This window comes from Scyliorhinus torazame, chromosome 1, assembly GCF_047496885.1.
Source record: "Scyliorhinus torazame isolate Kashiwa2021f chromosome 1, sScyTor2.1, whole genome shotgun sequence".
Taxonomy (NCBI): domain Eukaryota; kingdom Metazoa; phylum Chordata; class Chondrichthyes; order Carcharhiniformes; family Scyliorhinidae; genus Scyliorhinus; species Scyliorhinus torazame.
In genome coordinates, this window is record NC_092707.1 from 103,017,715 (window position 1) to 103,034,052 (window position 16,338).

A 16,338-nucleotide genomic window follows, 5' to 3' on the forward strand; every position below is an offset into this window, starting at 1 on the left:
ACTGGATAAAGCTGAGCCTCGTGCACGACGATCCAGGGCCTCCTCCCACAACCCGGCCTCCATTTCCCACTCCCCATTTCACTTCCCATATTGGGGCTTCCTCCCAGTCCATTAGCTCCTTATAATTCTCGGGATACCTTACCCTCACCTACTCCTTCCCTAGATAACACCTTACCTTGTAATCCCAAGGGTGGCAGACCGGGAAAGGACGGCACCTGCTTCCTCACAAAATCCCAAACCTGTAAGCACCTGAACCCATTCCCATTGGGCAGCTCACATTCCCCCTCCAAGCCCTCTAAATGCACAAAGCTGCCCCCCAGAAACAGGTCCCCAAACCGCTTGATCCCTGCCTGTCGCCACCCCCGAAACTCTGTGTCCAACCCCCTCCCCCCCCACCACCCCTGTGCAAACCTGTGATTATAGCAAATCAGTGCCCACACTGAGGCACTTTCCAACCTCCGATGCTGCTGCCACTGTTCCCACACCCGTAGGGCCGGCACCACCACTGGGCTTGTGGAGTACTTGGCCGGCGAGAAAGGCAGAAGCGCCGTCAACAATGCTCCTAACCTCGTACCCCTGCAAGACGCCATCTCCATCTGTTCCTACGCCACCCCCTCCCATGCTACCCACTTCCTCACCATTGCGATGTTTGCTGCCCAATAATAATTCATTATGTTTGGCAAGACCAACCCGTGACCCCCCCCCCCCCCTACAGGGGCCCGGCACGGAGGAAAGAAGGCCCCCACAGAATCAGCCCGCCCGCCAATCGGTAGGCCCCGATCGCGGGCCAGGGGATCCCTCTCCCTGGTTCCAACAGCACCATCTTAACCCGCGGAGGTTTTCCCGGCCACACAAACCCCAAGATCAAAGCATTGACTTTCTTAAGGAATGATTTGGGGATGAAGATCTAGAGGTTCTGAAAGACAAATAGGAGCCTTGGCAGCACCGTCATTTTCACTGTCTGCACCCACCCCGCCAGTGACAGTGGCAGCACATCCCACCTCTTAAAATCCCCCCATATCTGTTCCACCAACTGCGCCAGATTCAACTTGTGCAGCTGCTCCCATCCCCGTGCCTCCTGGATACCCAACTATCTGAAGTTCGCCCCCAACACCTTGAAAGGCAGCTCTCCCAACCTTCCCTCCTGCCCCTGGCCTCGATCAGGAACACCTCACTCTTCCCATGTTTAGCTTATATCCGTAAAACTGGCCAAACTCCTTCAGAATACTCATAATTCCCCCAAAACCTCCCTGTGGGTCCGAAGTATACAGCAGCAGGTCGTCTGCTTGCAACAAAACCCTGTTCTCAATGCTCAACGCCCAGCCCCCGCATTGTCCCTCTCCAGCTCCTCGATGCTCGAAGCGCCATTGCCAATGACTCTATTGCCAAGTCAAGGAGCAACGGGGAAAGTGGGCACCCCTGCCTTGCACCACTGTGTAGCCCGACGTACCCTGAGCGCACCCGATCTGTCCGCTCGCTCCCAGCGCCCTATACAACAATCGACCCAGTCCACAAACCCCTGCCTGAACCCAAACCGTTCTAATACTCCCACTTCACCCAATCAAAAGCTTTCTCTGCATCCATTGCCACTGCCACCGTCCCGTCCCTCTGGGGGCATCATTATCACGTTTACTAATCTCCTAACATTCGGCGACAATTGCCTCCCCTTTACAAACCCTGTCTGATCTTCCCCTTACACTGCCGGTACACAGTCCTCGATTCTCGAGGACAGGATATTCGCCAGCAATGTAGTGTCCACATTTAATAGCGATATCGGGAGGTAGGACCCACACTGCTTCGGATCTTTACCCTTTTTCAGTATTAGGATGTGGACGCCTGCGATAATGTTGGGGGAGTTTCCCTTTTTCCCTTACCTCATTATCTGCCCTCACAGCAGAGGCCCCAGATCCCCCTCAAACTTCTTAAAAGATTCTACAGGGAACCCATCCGGGCCTGGGGCCATCCCTGCCTGTATTCCCCCCTCCCCGCCGGGGGCTCTGATTCATAAAGCCTTCTGTAAAATTCCTCGAATACCCCATTCACCCCCCCACCAGGTACAGTACCACTCTTCCCCTCCTGTCCTTCACCCTTCCAATCTCCGTCGCTGCCTCTGCTTCCACAGTTGGTGGGCCAGCATCCTATTAGCCTTCTCCTCGTGCTCATGCACTGCGCTACTGGCCCTCTGCAACTGCCCTACTGCTTTCCCCGTGGACACCAACCTGAATTCCATCTGGAGCTTCTGCCTTTCCCTTCAACAACCCTGCCTCCAGGCCTCCGAATACTTCCTGTCTACCAGCAGAATCTTCTCCACCAGCCCGGATCGATATGAATGCCTCCCCAACCACTGCCTTGAGCACCTCCCACAACGTGGCGGCCAAGACCTCACTCACCTGTGTCATTCAGTTCTACATACCCCCAGATGGCAGCCCTCACCTGCTCACACACCACATCCGCTAACAACCCTAAGTCCAGCCTCCACTGCGGCCGTTGGACCCCCCCCCCGATCCACTTGCAAGTCCATCCAGTGCGGCGGGTGGTCTAAAATCACGATCGGCGAGTACCCAGAGTTGACCCCGCCAGCAGCGTCTTGCCCACCATGAAAAACATCAATCCGAGAGTAGATCCTGTGCACATGGGAGAAATACGAGAACACCTTTGCCTCGGCCTACCAAGCTCTACGGGTTGCCCTCCCCACCCTTTCCTTCGCCTTGTCTGATCCCCGCTCTTCAAGTGTCTTTCTTGTAAAAAGACCACGTCCGTCCTCAAACTCATCAAGTGTGCGAATACACGCGACCGCCCCATTCAGCCCCCTCACGTTCCATGTGACCAACCTGGTCGGGGGCACCCCGCCCCCCCTTCCCCTGCCGATCAACCATATCCCTCCTTGAGCCAGCCACTGGGCCGTGTTATTGGATTGGATTGGATTTGTTTATTGTCACGTGTACCGAGGTACAGTGAAAAGTATTTTTCTGCGAGCAGCTCAACAGATCATTAAGTACATGAGAAGAAAAGGGAATAAAAGAAAATACATAATAGGGCAACACAACATATACAATGTAACTACATAAGCACTGGCATTGGATGAAGCATACAGGGTGTAGTGTTAATGAAGTCAGTCCATAAGAGGGTCATGTAGGAGTCTGGTGACAGTGGGGAAGAAGCTGTTTTTGAGTCTGTTCGTGCGTGTTCTCAGACTTCTGTATCTCCTGCCCGATGGAAGAAGTTGGAAGAGTGAGTAAGCCGGGTGGGAGGGATCTTTGATTATACTGCCCGCTTTCCCCAGGCAGCGGGAGATGTAGATGGAGTCAATGGATGGGAGGCAGGTTCGTGTGATGGACTGGGCGGTGTTCACGACTCTCTGAAGTTTCTTGCGGTCCTGGGGCGAGCAGTTGCCATACCAGGCTGTGATGCAGCCCGATAGGATGCTTTCTATGGTGCATCTGTAAAAGTTGGTATGAGAGTCAATGTGGACATGCCGAATTTCCTTAGTTTCCTGAGGAAGTATAGGCGCTGTTGTGCTTTCTTGGTGGTAGCGTCGACGTGGGTGGACCAGGACAGATTTTTGGAGATGTGCACCCCTAGGAATTTGAAACTGCTAACCATCTCCACCTCGGCCCCGTTGATGCTGACAGGGGTGTGTACAGTACTTTGCTTCATGAAGTCAATTTCCAGCTCTTTAGTTTTGCTGGCATTGAGGGAGAGATTGTTGTCGCTACACCACTCCACTAGGTTCTCTATCTCCCTCCTGTATTCGGACTCATCATTATTCGAGATCCGGCCCACTATGGTCGTATCGTCAGCAAACTTGTAGATGGAGTTGGAACCAAGTTTTGCCACGCAGTCGTGTGTGTACAGGGAGTAGAGTAGGGGGCTAAGTACGCAGCCTTGCGGGGCGCCGGTGTTGGGGACTATTGTGGAGGAGGTGTTGTTGTTCATTCTTACTGATTGTGGTCTGTTGGTCAGAAAATCGAGGATCCAGTTGCAGAGTGGGGAGCCAAGTCCTAGGTTTTGGAGCTTTGATATGAGCTTGGCTGGGTTTATGGTGTTGAAGGCGGAGCTATAGTCAATAAATAGGAGTCTAATGTAGGAGTCCTTGTTTTCGAGATGCTCTAGGGATGAGTGTAGGGCCAGGGAAATGGTGTCTGATGTGGACCGGTTGCAGCGGTATGCGAATTGCAGTGGATCAAGGCGTTCTGGGAGTATGGAGGTGATGCGCTTCATGATCAACCTCTCGAAGAACTTCATTACGACTGAAGTCAGGGCCACTGGTCAGTAGTCATTGAGGCACGTTGCCTGATTCTTCTTTGGTACCGGTATGATGGTGGTCTTCTTGAAGCAGGTGGGGACCTCGGAGTGGAGTAGGGACAGGTTAAAGATGTCCGTGAATACTCTGCCAGCTGGTCCGCGCAGGCTCTGAGTGCACGACCAGGGATCCCGTCTGGGCCCGTCGCCTTCCGAGGGTTCACTTTCAGGAAGGCCAATCTGACTTCGGAAGCTGTGATGGTGGGTATGGGTGAATTATGGGCTGCTGGAGCACTCGACAGCGGATTGTTGGTTACCTGCTCGAACCGTGCATAGAATGCATTGAGTTAATCGGGGAGGGATGCGCTGCTGCCAGAGATACTGTTCGGCTTTGCTTTGTAGCCCGTTATGTTGTTTAGTCCTTGCCACAACCGCCGAGAGTCTGTCTGTGACTCTAGCTTGGTTTGATATTCTCTCTTGGCATTCCGGATGGCTTAGCGGAGGTCGTACCTGGATTTCTTGTATAGGTCAGGGTCATCTGCCTTGAACGCCTCAGATCTGTCCTTCAGTAGGGAGTCAATCTCGCGATTGAGCCATGGTTTCCGGTTGGGGAACGCACGTACTGCTTTCTTTGGCACGCAGTCGTCCACACATTTGCTGATGAAGTCTGTGACGGTGGTGGCATACTCATTTAAGTTGGTCGCTGAGTTCTTAAATATGGACCAGTCCACTGTCTCTAAGCAGTCACGTAAGAGCTCTTCTGTCTCCTCGGACCAGCACTGCACAACCTTCTTAGCTGGATTCACCCGCTTGAGTTTCTGCTTGTATGCCGGGAGAAGGAGCACCGTCTTATGGTCTGATTTCCCAAAGTGCGGTCGGGGGATGGAACGGTAGGCGCCCTTGATTTTTGAGTAGCAGTGGTCAAGAGTGTTGTCGCCCCTGGTGGGACAGGAGATGTGCTGGTGGAATTTTGGCAGTACACTCTTGAGGTTGGCCTTGTTGAAGTCTCTGGCCACGATGAACAAGGCCTCCGGGTGTTCTGTTTCGTAGTCGTTTATTACTGTGTATAGTTCGTCCAACGCCTTCCTCACTACTGCCTGGGCTGGGATGTAGACCGCTGTGATAATGGCTGAAGTGAACTCACGTGGAAGATAATATGGGCGGCACTTCACGGTCAGGTATTCCAGGTCTGGGGAGCAGTAGGTCGCCAGAGTCGACACATCCAAGCACCAGGAGGAGTTGATTGCAACCCTCTAGGCCCACCCTCGGATGCCCACCTTCACCATTCCTTTTATTAATGTGCCACAGCAACCACACATTTGTCAGCAACATCCTCCTCTAAAAAAAACACCAACTCCATCCCCCTCTACTACATTAACCACCTGACCACCCTCCACCGCGCTCCCATTAACTAGCCTGCCCAGCTAGCCTGGCAACCCCGGCCCAAAGCACCTAAGCCTCCGAGCCCCATTGATTTCCATCCCGCCCTCCGCTCGCATACCTCCATAACACAAACAACAATGGAACTAGGAAAAAGGTGCACTCATCCTCGACGCTCCCCAAACACCCTGCCACCAAACCCAACAAAACATCTCAAAGGAGAGAAGTCCTCCAACAACCAGCAAACAAAAAAAAGACAGAAAAAGCAAACATCTCCTCACACCTCCGCCACAGTTCAGTGTCCTCCTTCTGCCAGTCCATTGTCTTTTAAAAACTCCATCGCCTCCTCTGGTGTCCCAAAATATTATTCTCGGTTGTTAAAAGTCACCCAGAGGCGGGCCGGATACAACACCCTGAACTTCACCCCCTTTTTAAAGAGGGCAATCTACACCTGATTGAACCTGGCTCTCCTCTTCGCCAGGTCCGCGCCCAGGTCCTGGTACACCTGAAGTTCATTCCCTTCCCAGATCACCTCCTCGTGTGCCTCGTCCATCTTAATATCTTCTTATCCAGGAATCGGTGGAGACATACCACCATCGCCTTCGATGGCTCGTTCACCTGCGGCTATCTCATCAGCGCCCGGGCGACCTCCAGGGGCCAGTCAAAGGCCCCCTCCCCCTTCAGCTTCTCCAGCATTTTGGCCACATACAAGCCAGCGTCCATTCCTTCGATGCCTTCAGGCATCCCCATGATTCTTAGATGTCCGGGAGCAATTCTCCAGCTCCAATTCTCCACATCCTCCACTTTCTCCTTTAACTGCTTCTGGGTCTCCTGCATCATTCCTGTTTCGGCATGCTGCTCCTCATGCTCTCACACTGCCTCCTCCACCTTCCCAATAGCCTGGCCCTGTGACTCCAGCCTGTGTTCCAGACGGTCAATTCCCACTTTTAATGGTTCCACCCTCTTGGCTAGGTCTTCCTAGGCTTCTCTCTTCTACCGGCTGAACTTCTTATTTAAGAAGTCCACCAGCTGCTCCGTTGACCACTGGGCGGGCAGGGCTGACCATTTACCCTCTGCCAACTTGACATGTGGTGCACGAAGCATCTCTTGCTCCAACTGTTCCCTTTTTCTCAACCCACTTCTGGTCCGTGGATCCATCCACCAGCATCAGCAGTGGAGTTTTAACTTTCTTCAGTCACCCCTACACCCTTTTCACCAAAACATCCACCCAACAAGCGGGGAAAAGGTCCGAAAAAGCCGCCTCGAGCGGGAGATGCCAAATGTGCGACCACTCACTCCATGGCTGCCATCGGACTAGATTCTCCCACAAAGGAAAACATCCTCTTCACATCCACCCTGTCAAGATCCCTCAGGATCTCAAAGATTTTGGCCAAGTGGCCTCATAAACTCCAGTGGATAGAAGCCCAGCCTGCCCAACTTTCCTCTTGAGACAGTCCACCCATTCCTGTTATTAGTCTAATAAACCTTCTCTGAGCTTCTTCTAAATCATTTATGTCTTTCCTTGAAAAAGGAGACCAAAACTGTACACTTCCAGATGTGGTTTCCCTACTGTCCAGTACAACTAAAGCATGAGGTCCCTACATTTATAATCAATTGTCCTCGCAATAAACAATGATATTCTGTTAGCTTTCCTAATTACTTTCTTTACCTGTATGCCTTTTGTGAGTCATGCTGGTGTATCATTGGTCACACAACTCTGTGGAATTTAATGCAGATATCCAGTGGCTCTAGTTTTCATATTGTAAGTCAGAATACTTGAAGATTACTTTTGAAAATAATTCCTGTTTGAACAGAGAAACACCTGAATTGATTTCTTTTTTTTAATAAACATTTTATTGAGGTATTTCTTTGGCATTGTAACAACAACAAAATCAACAATGTACATAACAAGGAAAATATTAACATAGTGCAAATACGCCTCCCACTCCCTCAGGTCCCACCATTGTTTACCCCCCTAATCTATGCTAACCTAACCTCCCCCCTTCTGCTGACGATTAATTCTCTGCGAGGAAGTCGACGAATGGTTGCCACCTCCAGGCGAAATCTAACAGAGACCCTCTCATGGCGAACTTAATTTTCTCCAGGCAGAAGAAGCCAGCCATGTCTGAAAGCCAGGTAGCCGATTTCGGGGGCTTTGAGTCCCTCCTGCCAGTAATATGCCTCCGGGCTACCAGGGAAGCAAAGGCCAGAACATCTGCCACCCTTCTCCTGGATTCCCGGATCCTGCGACACCCCATAAATCGCCACCTCTGGACTCATTGCCACCCTCGTATTTAATACCGTGGACATGGCGTCGGCAAATCCCTGCCAAAATCCCCTCAATTTTGGACGCCTAGAACATTTGGACATGGTTCGCTGGCCCCCCGCACACTTCACACACCTGCCCTCCACCCCAAAGAATCTGCTCATCCGGGCCACTGTCATGTGAGCCCGGTGAACAACCTTAAATTGGATCAGGCTGAGCCTGGCACATGTTGCGGTCGCGTTGACCCTACTCAGCGCGTCCGCCCAAAGGCCCTCCTCTATCTCCACCCCCCAGCTCCTCCATCCACATTTGCTTCAGCTCCTCGGTCTGCGTCTCCTCCGACCCCATAAGCTCTTTATATATGTCCGAGACGCTCCCCTCTCCTATCCATCCTCTAGAAACCACCCTATCCTGAATCCCCCTTAGTGGCAGGAGTGGGAAGGTTGGTACCTGCCTCCGCAGAAAGTCCTGCACCTGCAGATATCGAAATTCATTTCCCCCGCCAATGCAGACTTCTCCTCCAGCGCCCTCATACTTGGGAAGCTTCCTTCTATAAACAAGTCCCCCATCTCGATCCCCGCTCTCCACCAAATTCCGAACCCCCCGTCCATTCTCCCCAGGGCAAACCGGTGATTATCGCAGATTGGGGACCACACAATGCCCCCTCCGCTCCCACATGTCTCCTCCACTGCCCCCAGACTCTCAGGGCCGCCACCACCACTGGACTGGTGGAGTACCGCACCGGCAGGAACGGCAGAGGTGCTGTTACCAACGCCCCCAGACTTGTGCCCTTACAAGAAGCCGCCTCCATGCACACCAACGCCGGCACCCCCCCCCACCAGCCACCTCCTAACCATGGCTATGTTAGCTGCCCAGTAGTAATTGCTGAAATTCGGCAGCGCCAGCTCTCCATCCCCCGACTCTGCTCGAGCATTGCCCTCTTCACTCGCGGGGACTTGCCCCCCCACACAAAGCCCGTGTTAATCTTATTGATCCGCTTAAAAAAGGACCACGGGTTGAAGGTGGAGGCATTGGAAAACGAATAGGAATCTCGGGAGGACCATCATTTTTACTGATTGAACTCTGCCCGCCAGAGACAAAGGGAGCGCATCCCCCCCCCCCCCCCCCCCCCCTTGTTGCAATCTCCCAAAAACACCCGAAGCAGTGCGCCCTCCAGCCCCTGCTCTCTGTCCAGGCTGAAAACAACCTTGGATAAAACATTACAGTACAGGATAATTTAACAAACCGCCGCCACACAAAAGCTCTGAGAGCCCAGAGTCCTTTAGTTCAAGTCCAACTTTTAATAAAAGTCCACTCCTAGTCAGAGCAAGTTAGGTTAACAGACCGCCGTCACTGTACAGCACTGAAAAAACGAAGTGGCCGTTCGTTCAAGTCCAGCTTCTTATCTTTAATGAAAGCCCAAACCTGTCTGGTGTCTCAAAGTAGTGATGGAGTTCCTCAAATGTAACCCAAAGCTTCGCAGGATACAGCATTCCAAACCTCACCACCTTTTTGTAGAGGGCTGCCTTTACCTTTATGAATCCTGCACCCCTCTTGGCCAGCTCCGTTCCCAAGTCCTGGTAAAGTTCTCCCATCTGCTGCTCCTCTCCGCCTTGGCCCATCGCAGCACACATTCCCTGTCAGCAAGCCGGTGAAAGCGGACCACCAAGGCCCTCGGTCGGACACCCGTCCTGGGCTTCCTTGCGGGGGCTCTATGCGCCCCATCCAACTCCAGGGGTCGAGGGAAGGCCTCCGGTCCCATCAGCGCCTCGAGCATACCCATCACGTTTGCACCCACATCCGATCCCTCACAACCATCGAGGAGGCCAACGATCCTCAAATTCTGCCTCCTGGCTCTGTTCCCCAGCTCTTCAAGCTGCTCCTGCATCCTCCCTCCTCTGGCGGGCGTTCAGCTCCTCCACCTCGTGCTCCAGCTCCGTTACCGTGTCCGCCTGGCTGGAGAGCTTCACCTTGACCTCCCTGAGCGCCTTCTCTTGGACCGCCTGTGTCTCAACCATTCGGTCCATTACCGCTCTCACCGGGTCCAACGTGTCCCTCTTCAGTTCGGCGAAGCAATTCCTGAAGAACTCCATCTGTTGCTCCCTTGGCCAGTGAGCCTCCGCTCCCTGGTCCCTGCCGTCCGCCATGCTTCGGCACCCGGTCTGGGATACCCGCTGCTCCCGCTTCGATCCTTGCCGCTCCACTCGACCACTTCTGGTCCAGCTGTCCATACCCCGGGGGGAAAGCCTCTTCCCTATCGGCCCCTCCACCGATTCAGGTCGCCAGGTCCCGAAAAAGTCCGTTGGAAAAAGTCTGTTTGCCCATCGCGGGCGGGAGCGATCCGACCTGCGACCTGCTTCCTCGAGGGCGCCACCGGAAGTCCGGAGAACTTTTTATAGAACTCGGCTTGGTACCCGTCCGGTCCCGGAGCCTTAGACCCTCCACTATCTCCTCCAGCCCGATCGGGGCCCCCAGCCCTTCTACTAGCTCATCCAAGAAGTGCCTCATCCCCTCCGGCCCTGGGGGGGGGGGGGGGGCGGTTCCAACCTATACAACCTGCTATAAAAGTCTCGAAGGGCCTTGCTCACCCCTGCCGAGTCCCCAACTAAGTTCCCATCTCCGTCAATATCCTTCCCTATTTCTCTAGCTGCCTTCCTCTTTCTGAGCTGCTGTGCAAGCATCCTGCTGGCCTTCTCACCGTGCTCGTAAATCGCCCCCTTCGCCTTTCTGAGCTGTTCCACTGCCCTCCCGGTGGTTTACAAACCAAATTCCGCCTGTAGCCTCCGGCGTTCCCTGAGAAGCCCTGCCTCTGGAGCCTCCGCAAACCTCCTATCAACTCGTAGAATCTCTTTTACCAGTTGGTCCGTTTCTGCCCTATCCGTCCTGTCCCTGTGAGCCCGGATCGAGATCAGCTCTCCTCTCTTCGCTGCCTTCAGCGCTTCCCAGACCACCGCTGCTGAGACCTCCCCCGTATCGTTTACCTGCAGGTAGTTCAGCATGCACTTCCGCAGCCTCTCGCACACCGCTTCGTCCGCCAATAGCCCTACATCCAACCTCCATTGCGGGCGCTGCTTGCTATCCATACTGACCTGCAGGTCCACCCAGTGGGGAGCATGGTCCGAGATCGTAATCGTCGAGTACCCCGTGTTCACCGCCCCCGTGCCCTACCCAAGACAAAGAAATCGATCCGAGAATACACCTTATGTACGTGGGAGTAAAAAGAAAATTCCTTCGCCCTCGGCTGCCTAAATCTCCATGGGTCCACCCCACCGGTCCAGGGCTGGATCAATAACCGTATTAAAATCCGCTCCCATAATCAGCTTGTGCGAGTCCAGGTCCGGATGTTGTTGTCCCACTTCCAACTCCGCGTGCGCTTGGCCCACCGAAGAATGCATTCCTTGTCCAGGAACCTATGGAATCAGCATTGCCCTCGGAGGGTCCCCCGCTCATGGCTTCCTAGCAAGCGCTCGGTATGCCCTGTCCACCTCCAACGGTCGGGGGAATGCCCCCTCCCCCAGCAGCTTTTCGAACAGACTCGCCACATATGCCCCAGCGTCTGCTCCCTCAGCCCCCTCCGGGAGCTCGACAATTCTTAAGTTCTGCCGGCGGGACCAGTTCTCATTAAAATCCCCGTCATCCCAATTTGGCGCATATACATTAACCAGCACTACCTTCATCCCCTGCAGCTTGCCGCTAACCATGATATATCGACCTTCCACATCCGAGACTATTCTTGTTAATCAGAATCTTTGTATCCAGCCCCAAGTGGAAAACCTGACTAATCCAGCCTTTCCTCAACCTGACCTGGTCCACTACTCTAAGGTGCGTCTCCTGCAGCATTACCACGTCCGCCTTCAGTCCCCTCAGGTGTAAACACACGTGCCCTCTTGACCGGCCCATTTTGCCCCCGAACATTCCAGGTGATCAGCCTAGTTGGGGGGCAAAGTGCCCCCCCCCCCCCCCCGCCCGCCGATCAGCCATCCCCTTTCTTGGGCCCGCCTCCAGCCCATGTGCCGCACCTCCTCCGGCCAGCCCCACGGCGGCCCCCACCCCCGACCTCCTCAGTGCCCCTCCATCGAAGTCCCTCCCTCATCAGCAGAACTCATCTCCCCCCCCCCCCCAGCCCCCCAGCAACACTACTCTAAAACCCAACCCATCTAGTAAACTAAACGTATACACACACCCCCACTGTGCTTCCGTGAGCTAGCTCATCCAGCTAGCTTGGTGGCCCCCGCCCCTGGTGCCAAGAAGTCTCCCACCTATTGTTCCCTCGCTCCCCTCCCCCCGCTCATACAAACAAATTCCCTCATCCAACAATCCCCAAACAAACACCCAACAGCAAGAAAACACAAAAACAAAAGCACCACCCACCGAAACTCAAACAGGCACGTCTGCATCCCACAAAGGTGCACATCAATAAAAACACAAAAAGGACATTGCCAACATCTACCGAGAAAAAGAACCCAAAAAATGAAAAATCGACTCCCCCCCCCCCCCCCCCCCTTTCCCTAAACAAGGCTCCAAAAACAGAGACAAAACAATAAGAGAAGGCATAACCAATTTAAAAACCAGGAAAACAAAACCCACCAAAAACCAAGGGCGAGGAAAGAAAAAACACAGAAAAAAGGGGCCCAATATAGGCCAACAAGTTGTCTCTAAGTCCGAGAGTTCTCAGACCCCCACCAATCCTTTTCTTTTAGCAAAGTCCAGCGCCTCATCGGACGACTCAAAATAGTGGTGCTGGTCCTCATGCGTGACCCAAAGACGCGCCAGATACAGCAGACCAAACTTCACCTGCTTCTTAAAGAAAATAGACTTGACTTGGTTAAAGCCTGCCCTCTTCCACGCTCAGGTCCTGGTACACTCGCAGGATGCTGTCGTCCCACTGACAACTCCGCGTGCGCTTGGCCCACTGAAGAATGCATTCCTTGTCCAGGAATCTATGGAATCTCACCATCATGGACCTTGGAGGGTCCCCCGCTCGCGGCTTCCGAGCAAGCGCTCGGTACGCCCTGTCCACCTCCCAACGGTCGGGGGAATGCCCCCTCCCCCAGCAGCTTTTCGAACATACCCGCCACGTATGCTCCAGCGTCTGCTGCCTCAGCCCCCTCCGGGAGCCCGACAATTCTTAAGATCTGCCGGCAGGACCGGTTCTCAAGGTCCTCCACCTTCTCCAGGAGCCTTATCTGCTGTTCCTGAAGCATCCCCACCTCCATCTCCACCGCTGTTTGGTGCTCCTCTTGTTCAAGCAGTGCCTTCTCCACCTTCTGAATCGCCCGATCCTGGGCGTCCAGTCTGCTCTCTAGCCGATCAATTGGTTCTTTAATCCGGTCCAAATATTCCCGCTTCTGCCTGGCAAAACCATCCTGAATGGCCTACATCACTGGGTCCATTGGTCGCTGCGCTGTCACCCCAGGGGTCCGGCCCTCAGCCATACTGTTTCCTGCTGCAGCTTCAACACAGCTCGTGACTGACTTCTTGTTTCTGCCCTTTCGTGCACTTCTGTTCCTTTTCTCCATACACTGATGCGTGGAAACGGTGCCCAATGGCCTCAGCCTTCGAATTTTCCGTTTAAAACTGGAAAAAAGTCCGGGCGGGCGCCACCAAAAGTGCAACTTACTCCTTCCTAGCCGCCACCGGGAGTGCTGAATTGATTTCTACTGCGGCACAGTGGTTAGCACTACCGCCTCACAGCACCAAGGACCCAGGTTCGATTCCGGCCTTGGGTGACTGGCTGTGTGGAGTTTGCATGTTCTACCTGTGTCTGCTTGGGTCTCCTCTGGGCGGTACAGTTTCCTCCCACAGTCCAAAGATGTGCAGGTTAGGTGGATTGGCCATGATCAATGCATATGGGTTACAGGGATAGGCTGGGCGAGTAGGCCTAGGAAGAGGGTCAGTGCAGACTTGATAGGCCGAATGGTCTCCTTCTGCACTGTAGGGATTCTGTGGATTCAACGGGCTTGTTAGATGATTGTAACTTGCCCTGCGGCTAATTTGTCATATGTATCCCTCCTGGAAAGTGATGTATCAGCACCAAACAGTTTGTGACAGTAAAGTGTCAGTTATGTTGATCAAAGCTGTGAGCTCACCGGGTTTAAGAAGCTGACAAGCTATAGTTTTTTTTAATGCTTACTGTCTATAACCCCCTGGATTTTGTGGTTGTAATGATGCTAATACAGTCAGTATTTGCTGTCCACATTCAGCTGTAAAAATGTCAGCAACTGTGGCATCCGTTAAATCAGGAAATCCAGATGTTGCTGTCACTAATTCCTTACCCCTGTACAGGATGTGCTGTTGAAATCACTGCAGATAGAAATGTTAGAAATCACGTGATGTGGTCTATTAATCTTGCTATAAAACTCTTGTTGAGTGAGGTTAACTGGATGTTTAATGGTATACTAAGACATAATGATTGCTGAACAACCACTTTGACCTTGAAAAGTAATTTTATATTTGTGGAATATAAAATTTCCACAAATTTCCCCATTATGATAATTCCACAACGAAAGAGAAAATGCTGGAAAATCTCAGCAAGTCTGGCAGCATCTGTAGGGAGAGAAAAGAGTTAACGTTTCGAGTCCGATGACTCTTTGTCAAAGATGATAATTCCACAGGTTTTTAATATATTTTAAAAGTTTTAAAATAAATATTTCGGGTACTTTAATTCTATTTTCGCTGGTGCAATTTGCTTTCTGATGTTTTGTCTGAGGATTCTTCAATGTGATTGGATGCATGGCCTATTTAATGGCGTTAGTTGCTGGATGTTGATGCTGGAATTAGATTAATGTCAGGAAAGGTGACATCCACACCACAAGATCATTGCAGACAGCTTTCTTCAAAGTTAGCATTGAATGTTGTCACGTAGCTGTTGACTGTAAAGTGTGGACCATTAACTTTAATGTCTGTGCTGTGCTATTCATTTCTTCCTGTTTCTGTATTGACTGTGTTAGTTGCTTGTCCTCTATCTGCTGAATATATCAAAGCAAAGTGACCTGTAGATTCCTCTTTGGGTCCAACCTGGAAGTTGCACCTTACAATGTGTCTATTTTGCTGATGCCAAATTACATCCAAATATCCTCCCAGTCTTAATAGAACATGCCCATGTTTAAACTGGACATGTCTGTTCATAAACCAGTACAAACAACTGAGGTCCAAGGATATGCTGAACCAATATGAGGAGATTTGTTTTTTGAGTCACAAGAACACAAAAAGTAGCAACGGCCTGCTACATAATCCATCGACTCTGCTCTGCTATTTGATACGATTATGGAAAATCTTGGGCTTCGACTTAATTTTCCTACCCGTTCCCCATATCCCTAGATTCCTAATAGACCAAAAATCTGCCTACCTCAGCCTCAAATGTATTCAACAATGGGGCATCCACAACCCCCTGGCATTGAGAATTTCAAAGATTAACATTAAGTCAATCTCAATCCTAAATTATTGGCCCCTTACCCTGAGGTTCTGTGTTCTAGATTCCTGACCAGAAACAATCTCTCAGCATCCACCTTATCAAGCCCATTCTGGATCTAGTGTGTCTCAATCAGATTGCATCTCATTCTTCGAAACACCACAGAATATCGACCCAATTTACTGAGCCTCTCGTTACAGGACAACTCCCTCATCCCAGGAACCAATTTAGCAAACCTTTGCTGTACTGCCTCCGATGCAAGCATATATTTTCTAAATATCTGGATCAAAACTGTATTCCAGATGTGGTCTCACTAAAGCCTTAAAGCTTCAATTAATTTCATTTTCTTTCATGCACATAGCATTTTTAAGAACTTGCAACTAGGGTAACTTTTCAATTATTAATGTAACTTCAACATTGCTGTAAAAATACATTCAAAGAAACTGTGAAAAGAAAGCAAGTCTCAGTGAGGATAATTGGTGGAGGGGCAGAGGTGTGTGTGGGTGGAAACCAGATGAAAAGCTGAATGTAATGCCGTGACCTTGCCCCATGCAAGCTCACCTGCAGGATGCTCACATTTGGTAGTCGCGGGTGTGACTAGTTTTGTGAATGGTTTGGGAAGATGTAAAATATTAAAATTTGGTTGTATTGTAGCCACATGTGTAACCCCTTACACCCAAGACATGACCTATTCAGCCATGTATATGGTTTCCGCCCAGATTGCATGTGAAACTCTGGCACCTGCATGGCTCATTGCTGCTATTCTGTGTAAACTGCTGCTGTTCCTGCCTCAATTGTAGCATTTTATATGGAACTGAAAGAAACATTTTAAAATTGTTAGCATCTGAAAAATGGCAGAATAAATCCCAAACTTATTTGCAATCTTTACATGAGTAGTCTGTGCAGATTTGATCTTCATGCCGATTGGTCCATACTTGGTGTGCTTGGTTTAGAAGTAATTCAAAACAGACTGTGCAGAAGATTTAACATGGGTTTTGATGCCAATTTGTGAAGCTAGTTAAACTGATTATTATGGATA

At 51.5% G+C, this 16,338-nt stretch overlaps 1 protein-coding gene across 5 annotated transcripts in view; it reads left to right on the forward strand.

The window, feature by feature from the left end:
- cabin1 (calcineurin binding protein 1) overlaps positions 1 to 16,338 on the forward strand; it is an 807,975-nt gene that overhangs the window by 23,034 nt on the left and 768,603 nt on the right. The gene's annotated exons all lie outside the window — the stretch shown is intronic.